The sequence below is a fragment of the Larus michahellis genome, chromosome 6 (genome assembly GCF_964199755.1).
Source record: "Larus michahellis chromosome 6, bLarMic1.1, whole genome shotgun sequence".
Lineage (NCBI taxonomy): Eukaryota > Metazoa > Chordata > Aves > Charadriiformes > Laridae > Larus > Larus michahellis.
The window spans coordinates 17269767-17285002 of record NC_133901.1 but is presented as its reverse complement, the minus strand read 5'-3'; the positions used below and the strand labels follow the sequence as shown (position 1 = coordinate 17285002).

The window sequence follows — 15236 nt, the reverse complement described above, 5'->3', positions numbered from 1 at the left end:
GCACCGCAGGTGCGGCCGAGGCCGAGGATTCACACCCTGCGGACGGACCCCGGAGCCGCCGGCGGTCCCGCCCCCGCGCCCTCCCTCAGCGCCAGCGGCTGCCGCAGCGCCCCCCTGCGGCCGTCGGGGTGCGCACGCGCGGTGCCGCCGCGCGCAGGCGCGCCCTCCAGCTCACCTTCACCCCGAGCCGCCTTACCGACAGCACCCCCCCCCCCGCGCCCTGACCAATCGCAGGGCGGTCCCGCGCCGCGGCCCCGCCTCCCCCCGCCCGCCCGCCCAATCGGCGGCCGCGGCGCCCCCCGCCGCCCCGGGGGCACGGAGGGGCGCGGGGAGACCCGCGGTACCGGGCGGCCGGGGGCAGCGACTGGCCCCCTCCCGCCCCAGCTCCGCGCCGCCCGCCGGGCCGGGCCCGCCGCTCCGCACCGTTCTGCCTGCACGCAGGAGTGGGGGACGACACACAAACACACGACACGACACACGCAGCCGGCGGGTCCCGGGGCACCGGCACTGCCAACGGCCCTTCACCGCGCCGGCACCGCCGCCCCGCGCTGCCCGGCAGGGCAGGGACGCGCTGTCCCCGCCGCGGCGGCTAACGGTCCTCGGCCGGCCCCGCGCCCTGCCCCCGCCTCCGCCGCAGCCAAGCCTCGGCCGAGCCCCGCGCCCTCCCCGGCCGCCACCGGCCCGCCGCCCCCCCGAGCCCCGCCGTCCGCCGAGCCCTGCCGCCCCCGGACCCCGCCGCCCCGCACTCACAGCCGGGAGCGGGCCCCCTGCGCTGCGTCCCGCGGGAGCTGCTGCCTGGGGGCTCGGGTCGGGTCCGGCGGGGAGCGGAGGGGTGCGTCGCGGTGCGCTCGGGGCCTCTCCGCCGCCGCCGCCGGTCGCGCTGCCAGCGCCGCTCAAAACAAAGGGGCCGGCGGGGCATGTGACCTCGGAGCCACCGCACATGATGTCACGGCGGCTCCGCGCGGCCCTGGGAGCTGTAGTCCCGCCGCCCCGCCCGGTCCCGGCCCCGGCCCCGCCGCCCCGGGGCGGCTGAGACACTGCGAGTTGCGGCGGCGTCCGGGAACCGGGGACCTGAGAGCCCCCGGTAACCTGCAGCGCTGCTGTCGCCGTCAGCCCTTCCCGCTAGCCCTCCCTGTCCGGGACCACCGGGAGGCACACGCACCGCGGTATTCCTGAGCGGGACCGCGGCGCCCCGGGATGTCCCCACGCACAGTGACACTCCCCGGCACCGGGGAGCCCAGACAGAGCCCCCCAACACGGGCCACCTCCCAGGATGAAGACCCAAAGACACCAGGTCTCTGTAGCTTTTCAGTCTGCACAAGCGAAACTATGAGCGTACCCAAAAAAATCAAGCAAAAAGAGGCTCTTTGTCTACCCGAGCTCCAGCTTCACCTACTGAATATCAAATTTCCAACCGACAAAGCTTTTCAGCAGCTCCTGGTCACCGGTGATGCCAAACGGGGTGCCCCTTTCCCCGCTAACCGGAGGGGGGCAAGGGTAGTCCAAGCTGGGATGCCAAGAGCAGCGCTGTCGCAGCTGGGGGTCGCAGCGGTGGCAGCCGGTCAACTGCAAATACCAAAAGCAGGACCCTGGTGTCATCGCCGTGCAATTTCAAGAGCAGGTCTGAGCCTGTCCTGGAGCCCAAATTCACTTCATAGCCAAACTATTTGGACACCGGCCCATGCTCCAACACAGGCTGATGGAACATGCCTGGGAGTATGGAAATTTATTTTTGCTCTGCCCTTTAGCATAAGCAAACTTGCGAGTCCATAATGCAGAGCAGCAAGGCAAGGGCAGGGACACACATGCTTAAATTAAGTTCATTACCAGGTTCTAAATGAGGCTTTATGCTACACCGTGGAGCTGATGCAGGCAGGTAACTGGCTGCCTTCTTCCTGGAAGGACGACCTCTCCTCTTGCCCCTTACCGCCGAGGGAGAGGAAGAAACAGCAATTCTATGAGCTGCCATCTGCTTTGCTCTCCTAAATGTTAGACATCAACCCCAGGCATGATACATCTTTACCTTTTACTGAACCTGCACGATCTTCTGAGCCCAGGATATTCCTCCTCTCGCCCCCTTAGGCCCCCCCTGGGAAGCCTCCACAGCCTCGTGCTCTTCGCAGAAGCTGATGGTTGTCCTTCACAGAAACTATTGGAAAAGCAGCGTGTGCTCAGGACTCCAGGACTGATCCTCTCTGGAGCAAACCAGTCTCTGATTTTCATGGGCTTAACAAGCTCTGCTTTTCCCCAGGGTCAGGTAAATTGCAGCTTTGCAAAACTTAGAATTACTAACTAAAAGGCCAAGTTTCTGAAAATGTCAATTGATTTTCGTATATAAATTGTTTTCATGAAGATCTTAATAAATTGAAGCCTTCAACCATTTTCCTGACGAGCTGGAACTCAGACCTGCTTCACAGATTTAATTAGAAGTGGGACCATTGAGGCCATTTTTCATCTTCTGGCTGGAAAAGCAAGACGGACCCCAAACAACATAAACAGCAAAGAGAAAATTAACAGACAGTTCACCTTGTATGGTATGGTTGTGTTGCAATGCCTTATTCTACCCACTGAATATAAAAAGGATTAATAACCTGAGGTGTTACTTCTTGCAAAGACATTAAATCTAAAAAGTGCACAACCCAAGAAAAATGTTTTTCTTAAAATAGATCTCTTATCTGATATATCCTCTCATCTGTCCTTTAAGTCTGTAACTCTTGGGGTCAATACGACTACGCAGAGTTCACTTCAGAAAACACAAGCGGGATTAAAGGGATGAGTCACGGGAAGGAAAACCATCAAAAGAGGGTCAAGATATCTCTGAATTGGCTTGAAGGAGATATCTGACAGGAGTATGTTTACTCCAATAAAAACTGCACGTGGCAAAAATACCTGGCGTGAAGAGGGTAAATGGAGCATTTAAAAGGAAAATACTAATTAAAAATACTCATTGAGCAACCAATTGTTTCATAATGTGCACATGTATAATGTGCACGCAGTCACATCCAGGCACTTCCAGTTCTGAAAGCCAACGTCACCAAGGATGTCTGAAATTAAGGATAGTTGAGTTGCTACTACATCCTATTGGTCTCCATTCCTCTGCTCCCAGGGGAATTGGCTGCTCTTTCTCAAGCTGCGCCGAGCATTTCTCTCAAAATAAGCAGTTACACACTGCCTGAGAAGCTGAAGGCAATTATTAAAGATTACTCATTTCTATAAAGCTGTGTTAATACTTTTTTAACAATGTAAAGTACTTGTAAAGCATTTAGGCCAATATTTTCTGAAGAGGTCAGTGATTCTGGAGATTTTGAAGGCATCTTCAGGGCACTGGAAAGGTTAACACCTAAAATTAGAAGCCTGCGTGAAAATGTTGGCGTGTATCCACCGACGTTCTGATGTTTTTCTGGTGGTGTTGAATTCCAATACCACCACTGTCGGGCACTTCTCACATACGTTTCAAGGATGCGGTGTGCCACCTCAATGAGCCGGGGCCTTCCTCCAAATAAAGACGTTGACTATTTTGGGGAGTCATAGAATCATAGAATCATAGAATGTGTTGGGTTGGAAGGGACCTCTAAAGGTCATCTAGCCCAACCCCCCTGCAGTGAGCTGGAACATCTCCAACTAGATCAGGTTGCTCAGAGCCTCATCAAGCCTGGCCTTGAATGTCTCCAGGGATGGGGCCTCCACCACCTCTCTGGGCAACCTGTTCCAGTGTCTCACCACCCTCAGTGTAAAGAACTTCTTCCTAATGTCTAATCTAAACCTGCCCTGCTCTAGTTTAAAACCATTGCCCCTCGTCCTGTCGCTACATGCCCTTGCAAACAGCCCCTCCCCATCTCTCCTGTAGGCCCCCTTCAGGTACTGGAAGGGCCTCTAAGGTCTCCCCGGAGCCTTCTCTTCTCCAGGCTGAACAACCCCAACTCAGCCTGTCCTCATAGCAGAGGTGCTCCAGCCCTTTGATCATCTTCGTGGCACTCCTCTGGACCCGCTCCAACAGGTCCATGTCCTTCTTGTGCTGAGGGTTCCAGAGCTGGACACAGCATGCTCCTGAGAATTTCCCTCTGCTATGGGGAGCGTGGTAACTCCTAACCAAGTTTTTTTCTAAAATTAAGCAAAACCCACGTGGTTTTCCTAGTCGTTCAAACATACAGAAAATGAAACCAAAGAAAATCCATTATTTCTTTTAGTAGTTATTTATTGCTAATGGACACCTGTCCTAACCAGGCTGGGGAAGGGCTCAGAGCCGAATGAAGGCAGAGATGAAGGTGAGCCACAGCAGCCGCGAGCAGGAAGATGAAGAAGAATACGAAGGGAGATGACACTCTAAGCACCACATCCCTCACCCCGATCATTAATCAGAGAGAAGAGAGCAACATTAAACAGCGGACAACGTTAAAAACCCTGAGTGCCACATGGGGATTGTATCACCGGATAAAAGAGAGAATTTAGACATTTAGTTAACGACGGAGAAAAAGTGAAACAAACACTTCCCAGCACTAGGAGGGAGAACAGATTCTGATGTTGCTAGAAAAAGTTCTAGTGGGCAGAAAGCTTCAAAAAGAAAGAGGTGGTGTTAAGGGACAGCATCGCTGCAGATCCTGATGCGGGTAGGCACAAAACGTAATGACGTAATTCAGCAGGATTACAAACAACAGTCGGTACTGAACAAAAGGAAAGGTGACATTAATAGCAATTTGGGAGGAAGGGCAGAAGGGTGAGTTCAGTAACTATTGTGGAATTTGCTTCTTGAGTATGCCAGGAAAAAGGGCTAAAGTGCATTAAGTGAAAAGGAAGAGGTGTATGGAGACAACATTAAAAAGAAGAGTCTGGATTTAGATGAGGATGAAGGTACAGCAAAGTCTTTTCACATGATAAAAAAACCTCTCCAAGAAACAGAGAGAAGACACCAAAACTTGCCGAAGCCCTTCCCTCGACTTTGAGCAGACCACCACCATCATCCTGCCAAAAGCCCTGTGGGTCACATTGACTGGAGCTGGTCTGCTGGGGATAATCAGCAGGTATAAGCAGTTCAGGTGGAAGGCACTTTTCCAGGACTGCTCCCTTTCAGCCTCTTCTCTTCCCATCACCTGTTTGAAATAGCAGCTCCACCAGGAAATATCACCTGCAACGCAGATTGCTGCTCTGGCAAACCAGGACTCCCTTTCCCCAGACACCTCGTGTTCATCTTTTCCATTTTCATGCCTCCTGGCTGGCTCTGTCGATGCCCCTTTCCTCTGGCCCCACATGCTGCACCTCCCGACCCTTTGCTTAGGCTGCCAATGCTTCCCTGGGTGTCCGTCCGCAGCGGGGATGCGGCAGGATGAGCGCAGGGAATGACATGGGGCATGCTCTGCAGCCAGACGCCGCGCTTGTCCCTGCCCGCCCTGTGCCGGGGCTGCGGTGCCATCCCACCACCCGCACACGCAGCACTCGCTCCTGCTCGGCCGGGGAGACGCCGGGGTTACACTCCAGTCCTCACCCGGGCAGCCCATGCTCCAAGCAAATCTCCACTCTTCCCGCTCACCCCAGTAGCCATTCACTGCTGGAAGCACCTCAAAACAAGGCCCCTGCCAATAGCGCTCCTGTGCAGAAAGAAACCGTCTTTAATTTTTCCACCCAGTATCTCCCATCTCCCAAGCCTGGGAGACGACTATGGGAATGGAATTGCAGAGCTGAGAAGAATGAACGTTGCATCACTGCTGCTATAAACATTGGACTATTTCTTTTTTTACAGCACTTGCATTATCGAGACACCATGAAAACATGCCTAACCAGGTGAGATAGGGACAGAGTCTGCTGGTGTTTGTCTGGTTCTTCTCTTCAGGGAGAAATAAGCAAAAAATAAAAGTTGTTTCAGCTCTTGTTGGCCACGTAGGCAAGGACTTGAAGGGAGCTGTTGTTGCAGAACAGCAAACAGACGACGTGCAATCGCTAACCTAGCAAAGAGTGAGGTAGGTTCCTACAACAACAGTCGCCCCAGCTGATGTGGCGTTATCACAGTGTTCCCACCCAGCCCCGTAACCTCAAGTCAACCACAGCCCCACAACTGCATTCAGTATTTTCTTACAAGAGTGTTTTTTCGCACATCCCTACGCCACAGGCCTTCCCTTTATGCCACACCGCCACACAGCATCCTACTGCTGAACTCCAGCTCTGCCCTTCAGCCACACTTAATAGCTCTCTCCTCAAACCGTTTGCCAATGCCAGGACCAATTAATAGGCAGGAGCATTACACCTCTTCATCTCACAGACCTTTAGGCGTTTCACAAGTTAAATCCTTTCTCCGACCCAAGTGACCGTGAGAAGCTTTGTCTGCCAGGGGAGCAGAAAATAAGGCAGGTTTCAAGTAAGCATTATTTTGACCTGGCATGTGCATGCCACTATCCCAGATTTGGGAATCTGAGACTTGCAAAGCTACCGGTGACCTCCACGCTTGCAGATCCACGCCACCAGCTATTTCTGGTGCAGCACACACCCCTCCGGCAATAGGCTGAGGAATAGATCCTAAGTTTACAAATGGAGCTTGGACTAATACCCTCCCTACCCCTAAGAGAGACTGTGGGACTGCAAGGTCCCAGCTGCAGGACCAGCCATCATGCACGCTGAGGAGGTCCTCACACTGCTCTGCTGTGCCTTTGGGCTGGTGCTCGGGCAAATCTCTAGATGACTTTTGCCATCTTGTAATTTTGGCTATCCCTTCACTTTGGTCATTGACAAAGCTTCATCAGGTCAAGTTAACCCAGAAAGAGTTAGTTCACCAGGTGCTCCATGATGTTTTCCTCCTCTGCTTGCTGCCAGATGCACCGAATGGCGCAGCACCTGCTTTCTAAGGCACGTGCAGCTCTTCTTGGCACTGTGGCGCCAAGGAATTTCTCTCCGACCTGACTGACATGACTTGGCTCTGAAAAGATGGAGGAATCACGGCATGCCAGAAGGGCAAGTGGCACGTTTGTCCTCAAACCTCAGGCTTCCTGCCTCCCAGCAGAGCATCATAGAAAAAAGACCCCTACCATCCAGAAATCACTGGTGGGACTCACCAGCCCGGCATTCCCAGCCTGGATGCTGATGGCTTGTTTGACAGCCTTGGGCATGGACGGATGGGGAGGCAAGTGGGAACGGCTGCTGCGTGGATACAGCTGCTTTGAAGCGGCACCCAAAATCCCAGCCCAGATCAACACCCTGGTCACCCCCTCCTTCGTAAACAAGCTGTTGAGCACCTGCTCCAATGCCTAAAATGGGACTGTTTCTGGACCTGAAATACTCCCATGGAAGAGAGTTGGGTGCTTCTCTAAGGAAAGCGCTGGGCTCTATTCAAATGCGAAGCCAGACTAAAGCAACTTCAGATCACCGGTCCTGGACAAAGATTTGTCATACGAAGACAGGAAAGAAATGGTAGCCAAAGTAATCTCAGGAAAAATGCACTTAATGAAGGTTTGCAGACTCCAGTGCAGTGGCTAAATCAACATGTTGTTTTGCCAATAAAACATTGTGAAATCTGCGGTTTACTCTTTGATCCTAAGCCTTCCTTACCCATCTATTCAGAAGCAGTATCATTAGACAGAAATGATTGTAAAATTAGGATTGGTTAGTTGGTGAGCTTCTGATAATAAACAGATAGTTTTGTCATGTCACAGCCAGTTACTGGACTTTTCTGGCATACATCGGTATCGTACTGCATCTTGAAGAAAAAATGGAAATATTACATATGGTACGATAGGCTTTCTTAGCCTTTTATATTAACATTTTGATATATAGGAGACAATATTTTGTAATTTTAAAAGGGGAGGAGAACTGAAATGAGGAACAGGTCATTACTGTAGGCAGGAAGCAATAAAAAGACAAATACATGTCTCATTTCTTTAGATGCTTGTTATATGTATGTTATTTATATTTTTTTCCTAAAATGAAATAAACCTAATAATGCCCAGCTTTTTTCTAATACAGAAGCACATTAACAGGAGTATGAAATTCTGAAGCTCTTCTGTCTTTCCCTGGGGCAGATATCATGGAAATGGAAATTGCACTGGAATATGAAAATTCTCCACTCTCCATGGGAAAATTACATTGTTTTGAATCAATATCGACCAGCAGAAAAATTAAAGTAGCATTTCTAAAGTTAAGAATCCAGAATTAGAAGTGACAAACTTTTAAAAGTTACCTGCTTTCTCAAGTCTAAGATGACTTTGGTCCCCTCTTTCTCCAATGTCACACCTCCAAAATTTCACACGTAGTCAGAGGCACCGCGACTCTCTCCCCGACGGTTGGTAACACTTAACGCAGCCGTGGAGCTGGGCTCCTCCTCCTGGCCCTGATACCAGCCAGCACAAGTATCTGTCACGCTTTCCGAACTCCCAGCGTTGCGGCGTTCCGAGCTCCTCGCCCGGCCTGGAGCAGCTGTCCCAATGCCCTACATTCCAGACAGCTTCCCTGATTGATTGCACAGCCCCGGGCCCGACAGCTACCCGGGAGCTTTCACAGCACCTCCCTGGGCTCCTCGCTCCTGCCAAGGTCTGCAGCGGCCACGCTTTAGGCTCTCGGGGTATGTCAACGCTGCGAGCGAACCGCAGCCTGCGAGCTTGTGTAAGCACATCTCGCTCCGTGCTCTCGGAACTTCCCCTGCCTGCTCCTGTCCTAGGTAAACCACAGCCTACCAGGTAAACCACAGCTGACTGGCAGCCTGGCGAGGTCCGTGCTGGCTACGCAGGCTCTCTGGGCTGGGGAGTGAAGCTAAAGCCTACCTGAGTCTTGGTGTTTCCATCTGAGGAGCTTTCAGCCCTCAGGGTGGTCAGTGGGAGCCCACAGGGTGCTGGAGACTGCAGGAGGAGCAGCCTGGAGAGCGGGGCTGGAGCCCCGGCTCCCCGGAAGCCTGCGGAGAGTGGAGCCGGGGGCACGTATTCTTACAGAGTGCAGGCCCACATCACACGGGACAAGGAGGGCTTGGTCTAGAAAATCATAACATTCTTTTCTGGCTACAGCTACTACAAATCTGCTGTGTTCACACACAGAAAGTTACGGCTGCGTGAAGTTCCGGTTACCCTGATCAGCTTAAAAACCAAACTAGCGAATGAGCAGGCTCCAAACAGCGTAACACCTTCACGCCCGGTACACGGGCAGTTAAAGCGTACTCGGATAATTGCCCTTCCCCATCAGGAAATACTACAACTTTTTCAGCGCTTCCTCTTTTTATATTTTAAATCATTACAATTCTCGCAATATTGTTATTTGCATAAGGATATTACCAAATCAGCTGCACTGTTTCTAACTTTAGGTCATTCATAATTCAGTTAGGTAAAATGCAATAATGATTTTTACTACTGGTAATAAGTAGCAAAATGTACATTTCTACAGCATAATCTCTGCTCAGAGTAATATTTTTCCACCTGCTCAGCTACTTAGCTGACAATCTGCCTATTTAATTCCTCCACATTAATGTGGAAGCCGGGAAGTAGGGCTCATGCACATTGCTGAGCTCCCTGGCTCCCGCCGTACAGAGTTAAGGTTAAAGACCTTTCCTGCGTATAACTAGTATCAGATTGTCTTGAAAGCTGTCTAATGACGCTGCCTAAAGACCAGTTTCACACAAGTTCAAATTTCTTGCAAAAGAGACAATTAAGACACCCTGCTGAAAAATTGCAAAAGCTCCGTTTTTTTAACGATATTTTAAAACTTGCTGAAACTTCAGCTGCTCTAACAGTGATGTGGAACAAGCTGAAAGCACTATAATCAAATTTTTTTAAACCAACGTTCAGGTTTATCAGATGCTCGACATTCTTCTCACCATCAAAGTGAAAGTTTAAAGGTTGGCCGTGAACTAAACAAAATAGCTCTGGAGGAGGGAAAGAATAAACTGAAAATGAGACAGACATATGTACTGGCTTCGTACAGGAGAGCACATGTGTGGAGATGTGTTAAGTCAAATTTCACTTTGACCAAAAGTTATGTATTTATTTATTGAAAATATGTAAAGTTCTGCTTCTTTCCAGTTTGCTTCTTTCCCCCAGACAGAGCAAGGGGGAAAAAATCTCATTTGGCTTCAGCCTGTTTAGATTGAGCTTCACTTGAACAGTTTCGTTTGCCTTGGGTCCATGTGGGTTTCTAGTCTGATAGGTTTAGTCCTGTAGAGAAGGAAACAAAGGACCCTGAGGCTAGTCAGCAAGTGGTGTGGAGGCCAGGCTACTGTTTTCTGTGCCTACAGAGCCCACAGATCATCGTGTTGGCTTTTCCTCTTTTGCTCTTCTCAAGTAATAGGTTGAGAGTCTTTACAACCAACCCGAGTAGGAAATCTGTGTTGCAAACTAGCAAAAGCCCATCACAAGGAACACAAAGACCACACTGATTCTGGAGCCAGCATGTCTAAGCTTCAGGCAGTCCAAAAACCAGAGCAAAATTCAGTCACAGCTCTGTAGCGTCACTCGGAGCGTGAACTCATCAGTTAGGTATGTGTGCACGAGATCGACAAGCCTTAATGAAAAATAGAAGTCAGCATTGCTTTAGACTTCAATAAGATCTGAGACTAGGTTTATTTCCCATGGTTTGGGTCACACATCAGCACAAGGGCCACTTAGCATATTCTGTGAATAGACACAAGAACTGAAGTTTCAGTCCAACCGATGTCCTTACCATTCATTAACATTGAGCATGCACTAAAACCCAGACCTCCACATAGTTCACTATAAATGGCAGTTTCCTCCATTTCCCAGGCTCCTGCCAGGCAGAACAGCTTTCCTTCATTTCAAGGCTACTATGGTGGTCGTGTTTTATCAAGCCATGGAACAAGTGCCTGAACTATAGTGCTGTTACTTCTAACTGAAGCAGCATTTCTTACCTTGGCAAGCTGGACACCAGGGCCTGGCTGCAGCAGAAGATGGAGATGCACGAAGAACACAAGATCAAAATATCACAGAGGACAACAGGCCTCTACTTCTTCTAGCATGGACCTAGTTCCTAGTGTCCACTTACGGAGATCAAAGGTATAATTTACTTAGAGGAAGAATTATTTGCGCATAAACAGCCATTAACTAATAATACAGAGAAGATGCTTTTAAATTCAAATGGGTGGCACAGCAGCCAGCACTAGACAAGTGACCCAAGCATCTTGTTCCTTACATAAACTGAAGCAGGAGGGAGTCTGATGCTGATGACAACACCTCTTTGTGAGTAACACCGGCAAAATCTTTTAGAGAGCAATTCAGGACTAAGTTAAAAGAAAATGGGGCACTTCACCTAGTAAAAACTAACTTTAATCGCATTTCTTTCCTTGTTTGCATACAACTGTTGCTATTCTGTTTCAAAAGCTAATTATCTTGGGGGAGGGAAAGGGGAAGCACTTGTCTGTTCTCACGAAAGACCTGTAGTAGTGTAAGGCGTGGAGGAAAGAACATCCTTCTTCCAGGGAGAAAGAAAAGGCTGTTCCGAATGGGGAAGGCTGGTTACAGTGCTCATCAACTACCATGGCCTGCACCTACTGCATTTCTTAGGAGTCTGACTTTCAGCCCCATCCCTAGGCTTCGTCCTTCCACTTTCATTTGGGTGCATCCCATCTTGGGCTGTGAGGTCTTAAAACGCAGCACCAGGTAATGTCTCAGCTTGTTGTGCCTGCAGCTTTGGGAGTGACCACACTGCACCCCCAGACTGCAATCCAGCTTCTTCAAATAGAATAAACACTTATTTAAATAGTAGTCTTCCTCCACCACTCCCTCAAAAGCCTATGAGCAGGGGATCAAAGATTTCTCAAGCTCAACTGGCCCATGCACACGTCAGGGTTAGGCCTTACTGACCTCTATAGCCAATAACACACGTGGGAGTCACACGATGAGGAAAACAACCAGACTTCGAATACTGAACCCAAATAATCTGGCATTTACAGTTTGGTCAGCTGGGACCTCTCTTTTATACAAGGTGAAAGCACAGTTTGGAGTCACTCACCTGGATTGCCAGCACAATGCCTGACTCTCCCACTACCCCTAAGAAAACAGTACGTGGAAGCAGCAGTTATTCTAGAAACATCCCAGTGACCTTAAATACAAGCAAAAGCAGTCTGAGAGCAAAAGTCGGGAAGATAATAAATGCCGCGCTAGCAGAGTACTGTTGCGATACTCTCAAAATAGGAGATGCTTATCAAGAGTGAGGGGATGAGACAGGCCAGCCTCACAAAATCATGGGTGTTTGCTGACTTTGAACAACTGCAGCTGGCTGCCCAAGAAAGAGGGATATGAGAAGGCCCAAGGAGAACGCTTTGAAATGGAAGGTGGTGCTGGTTCAGAAGAGGAGTACAATCGTGATGAAACAAAGATGGCAACTCGCAGTTGATAGAAAATCTGATGCTTAAATCTGTGTCTATTTTCAAAAACAAAAATCATGTTGGTTTCCCTATAGCTAAAATAAGAACATGCTATTTTAAGCTAGTGAACATTATCTGTATGTACTGAAAACACAGACAAAATATCCAGCAACTTTCCAACGTTGGCAAGATTATCTCGGGCCTCAGTTATCTTAACACTGTGCTAAAAAATAGCTCATGGTTAGATGAGTCCTGATCCGTGTGTCCAGCTGTCCAGCTGCAGTCTCCATCTCTGCTTCCACACAAAGGAACCATCCCTGCATTAGGCAGGTGTGCCCCCCAGCAGGGTCCTCTGCATTGCAAGGCTTTTTCTGCAGGATTTATCGGGTTGTACAGTGGAAGTGATTGCAGTGTTGGGACTTCAGGTAGAACTCAAAAACTTCCCAAGACTCCTCTTTTGCTGTTGTGTCCTCTTCCTGTCGGAGGCTAGCACCTTTAAACAGGCCACCTCAGATGAAAGAATGCTCCTTCCCACAGCCATCAGGAAGTGTGTTGCGGTCTGAAGATGTAGCTGTCAATACGTTGCTGGGTAACTTCAGCTTTGCAAGTTATCTGCGTGCTCCTTGGCAGCTCTGGTGATGATTTCTGCAGCACTGGGGGAAGTATAAAGTGGAATAGCCAACAGCAGCTGCTTGGTTATGGATCACACATACCTGGAGCAACACTGGTGGTCGTGAAATGGACATGGTCTGGAATAAGAGGAAGAAGACAAACAGCAAGGATGCACTTTGTGGGAGCTCTGCAATGACAGGACACTCACAGGAGAGTTCCCTTCCAGGTCAGAAATATGAAGCCATTGCCATCTGCAAGCTCGGCAACCTGCTCATTACCTAGAGTAGGAAGTTTCCAGATCCCAGTGCGATACCAGGCTGGCTCAGCATCTTCTGTCTCAGTCCAGAAAATCTCCTGCCAGTCTTCATCTAGCCTCTTCCTTGAGGCAGCCACATGTTCCCATGTTTCTGTCCTTGTTCCTCTCAGACTCACTGGGTTCATAAGTGCTTGGTCGTGGTTTAGCCCCAGCCAGCAACCACATAAACCTACTATGTGACAAAAGTGGTGGATATACATTATTTAGCCAGTAATGCCAGCCAGTTATCCCAAGCTGGTACAGAACTGGCATAGGTCAATTCAGTATGTGTAAGCTAAAGACAATAGACAAACACTTCATGAACAGACAAGCCTTCAGCTCTTACCAGATTAAGTAAGTGGTTCATTTAGCTAGCAGGTAATTCTTTAATGAAAACAGTAGGAGCGCAGCCAGAACATGTTTCTAAAGGTCAAAAAGAAGAATATATTTGGAGGCTGCTACCATGAAGTAACAACCTGGATTTGCCCCAGGATTAATGAACGTGTTGCTGCTGCAGTCTTGGGCGATGGAGCAGCTCAGGCAAGCAGCTCCCTGGTGTTGGGTTTGTTCCCTTACACTTGCAAAGACACCTCAGCGCTGCCCTGGTGCTTGTCCAAATACTGAAACTAGCTACTACATTTGCAGATTAATCCCTGAGCAAGGAATTCTGTAAATATGAGGCAGCCCTATAAAAACAGACTGACAGAAGAAGAAAGGAGGGGAGGTGCTTGGCAGAAAAACAAAAGAATTTTAATGGTTGAAAATATATCACATGGGATGGCGATGGCACAGAAGGAGACAGTGCAGATAGTGATCGCTTGTTTGAGCTACTAAGGTCCTTTCTCCAGTGCAGTTAATGGGTAGCCAGGTGACAATGCCACAGCTATCAGCCGACCTAGTTACTGCAGGGTTTCCATTCCCAGCACTCACAGCCAATACAATCTTACTTCAACTTTTGCAACTATTAATGCTTTGTTTAAAGCTTCAGCAGCTTGGAATCAAGTCATCACTGCTGAATCTCAGCTTTCACTTAAAAAGATAAACTCAATATGAAGCTTCTCACCACCAGAGAAAAGCCTGATAAGATGAATTCCCTAAGGTCACAAGTCACGACAATAAACAAAGAGAACCTAACCCAAGATAGGGTTAAAAAAGTATGATTTTAAAAGCACATCTCATATTTTTGAGGGGTCTCCTTCAGTTTCTGATTGTATTCCTGGAGGAGTGCTTGGTGGAAGGATGGGACTGGCTTTAAAAAAGAAAGTATTTGTTACCAAAAGTTAGAACAAAATGCAGCAGGAACACATTTACATCAGCTGGGAAAGAAAAAAGCCAAAGTGCTGCATAGACTACACAAAATGAAGAAAAACCCATTACGAGGAGGTAAGACAAAGCAGAAGGGATATTTTTTTGCTTTTCTTCCTCCTGATCATCCTATCCTGTACAAGAACCCTCTAAATCTGGCACCCTCTGAATGCCACTTTCACCTCCCTCTTCTAAGCCAAGCTTCCCTTAACACTGCGAGTTCAGCTATACAAACTGGAGACAAAAGAGGAAACCAAACACACAATAAAAACATGAGGATTGGCCAAATGAGGATTCCTAGAAGTAAGTATCACAAAGGCAAGGTCAGTTAGCACTCAAGCTACCGAGGTTAGAGGCTAGTCCTGCATTCCTCCCAGGGGGAGAGAGAAGGGGTGTGATTTTCTAACTCCTAAACGAGGCAGGAGATTTACCGTGTTACTTTCAATAGGTTGTGTGACTTACTATGTCAGTCAGCTTGGGTCAGCTTCTCATCTAGTCGAGGTCCAAGTAGATCCAATTCGGTCCTAGGTGAAAGTGAAAGGTTCAGCCCTGTGCTCTGTGTGCTCCGGTTGTGCTGGAGGGTCACTCCCAGCGTTTGCCGGCAGCATCCCCACCTCCAGGTGCTCAGCCCACAGTCCCACCACCATCCATGTTTATCTTGGGGACTGCAAGTTAGATGTAGTTGTGACTCAAGCTACCTCCAGCAGTGGGGATGGTGGGGATGAGCACGCATACACTGCTCCC

General features: G+C 49.3%; 1 protein-coding gene across 11 annotated transcripts in view; it reads right to left on the bottom strand.

Annotated features, from left to right (window-relative positions):
• The window catches only part of KLHL24 (kelch like family member 24), a 58147-nt gene that overhangs the window by 16892 nt on the left and 26019 nt on the right, over window positions 1–15236 (bottom strand). Inside the window, exons 2-4 of one of the 11 annotated variants that reach the window (XM_074591729.1) lie at window positions 14955–15016; window positions 13171–13380; window positions 11926–13029 (exon numbers count right to left, since the gene is read on the bottom strand). The exons of 2 other annotated variants lie outside the window; for them this stretch is intronic. The gene's annotated coding sequence lies outside the window, so the exon portion shown is untranslated. Of the gene's footprint in view, window positions 1–750; window positions 916–1339; window positions 1655–8158; window positions 8261–11925; window positions 13030–13170; window positions 13381–14954; window positions 15017–15236 lie in introns of those variants that run through there. 8 more of the 11 variants (XM_074591731.1, XM_074591728.1, XM_074591732.1 and 5 more) reach the window with 8 other exon arrangements.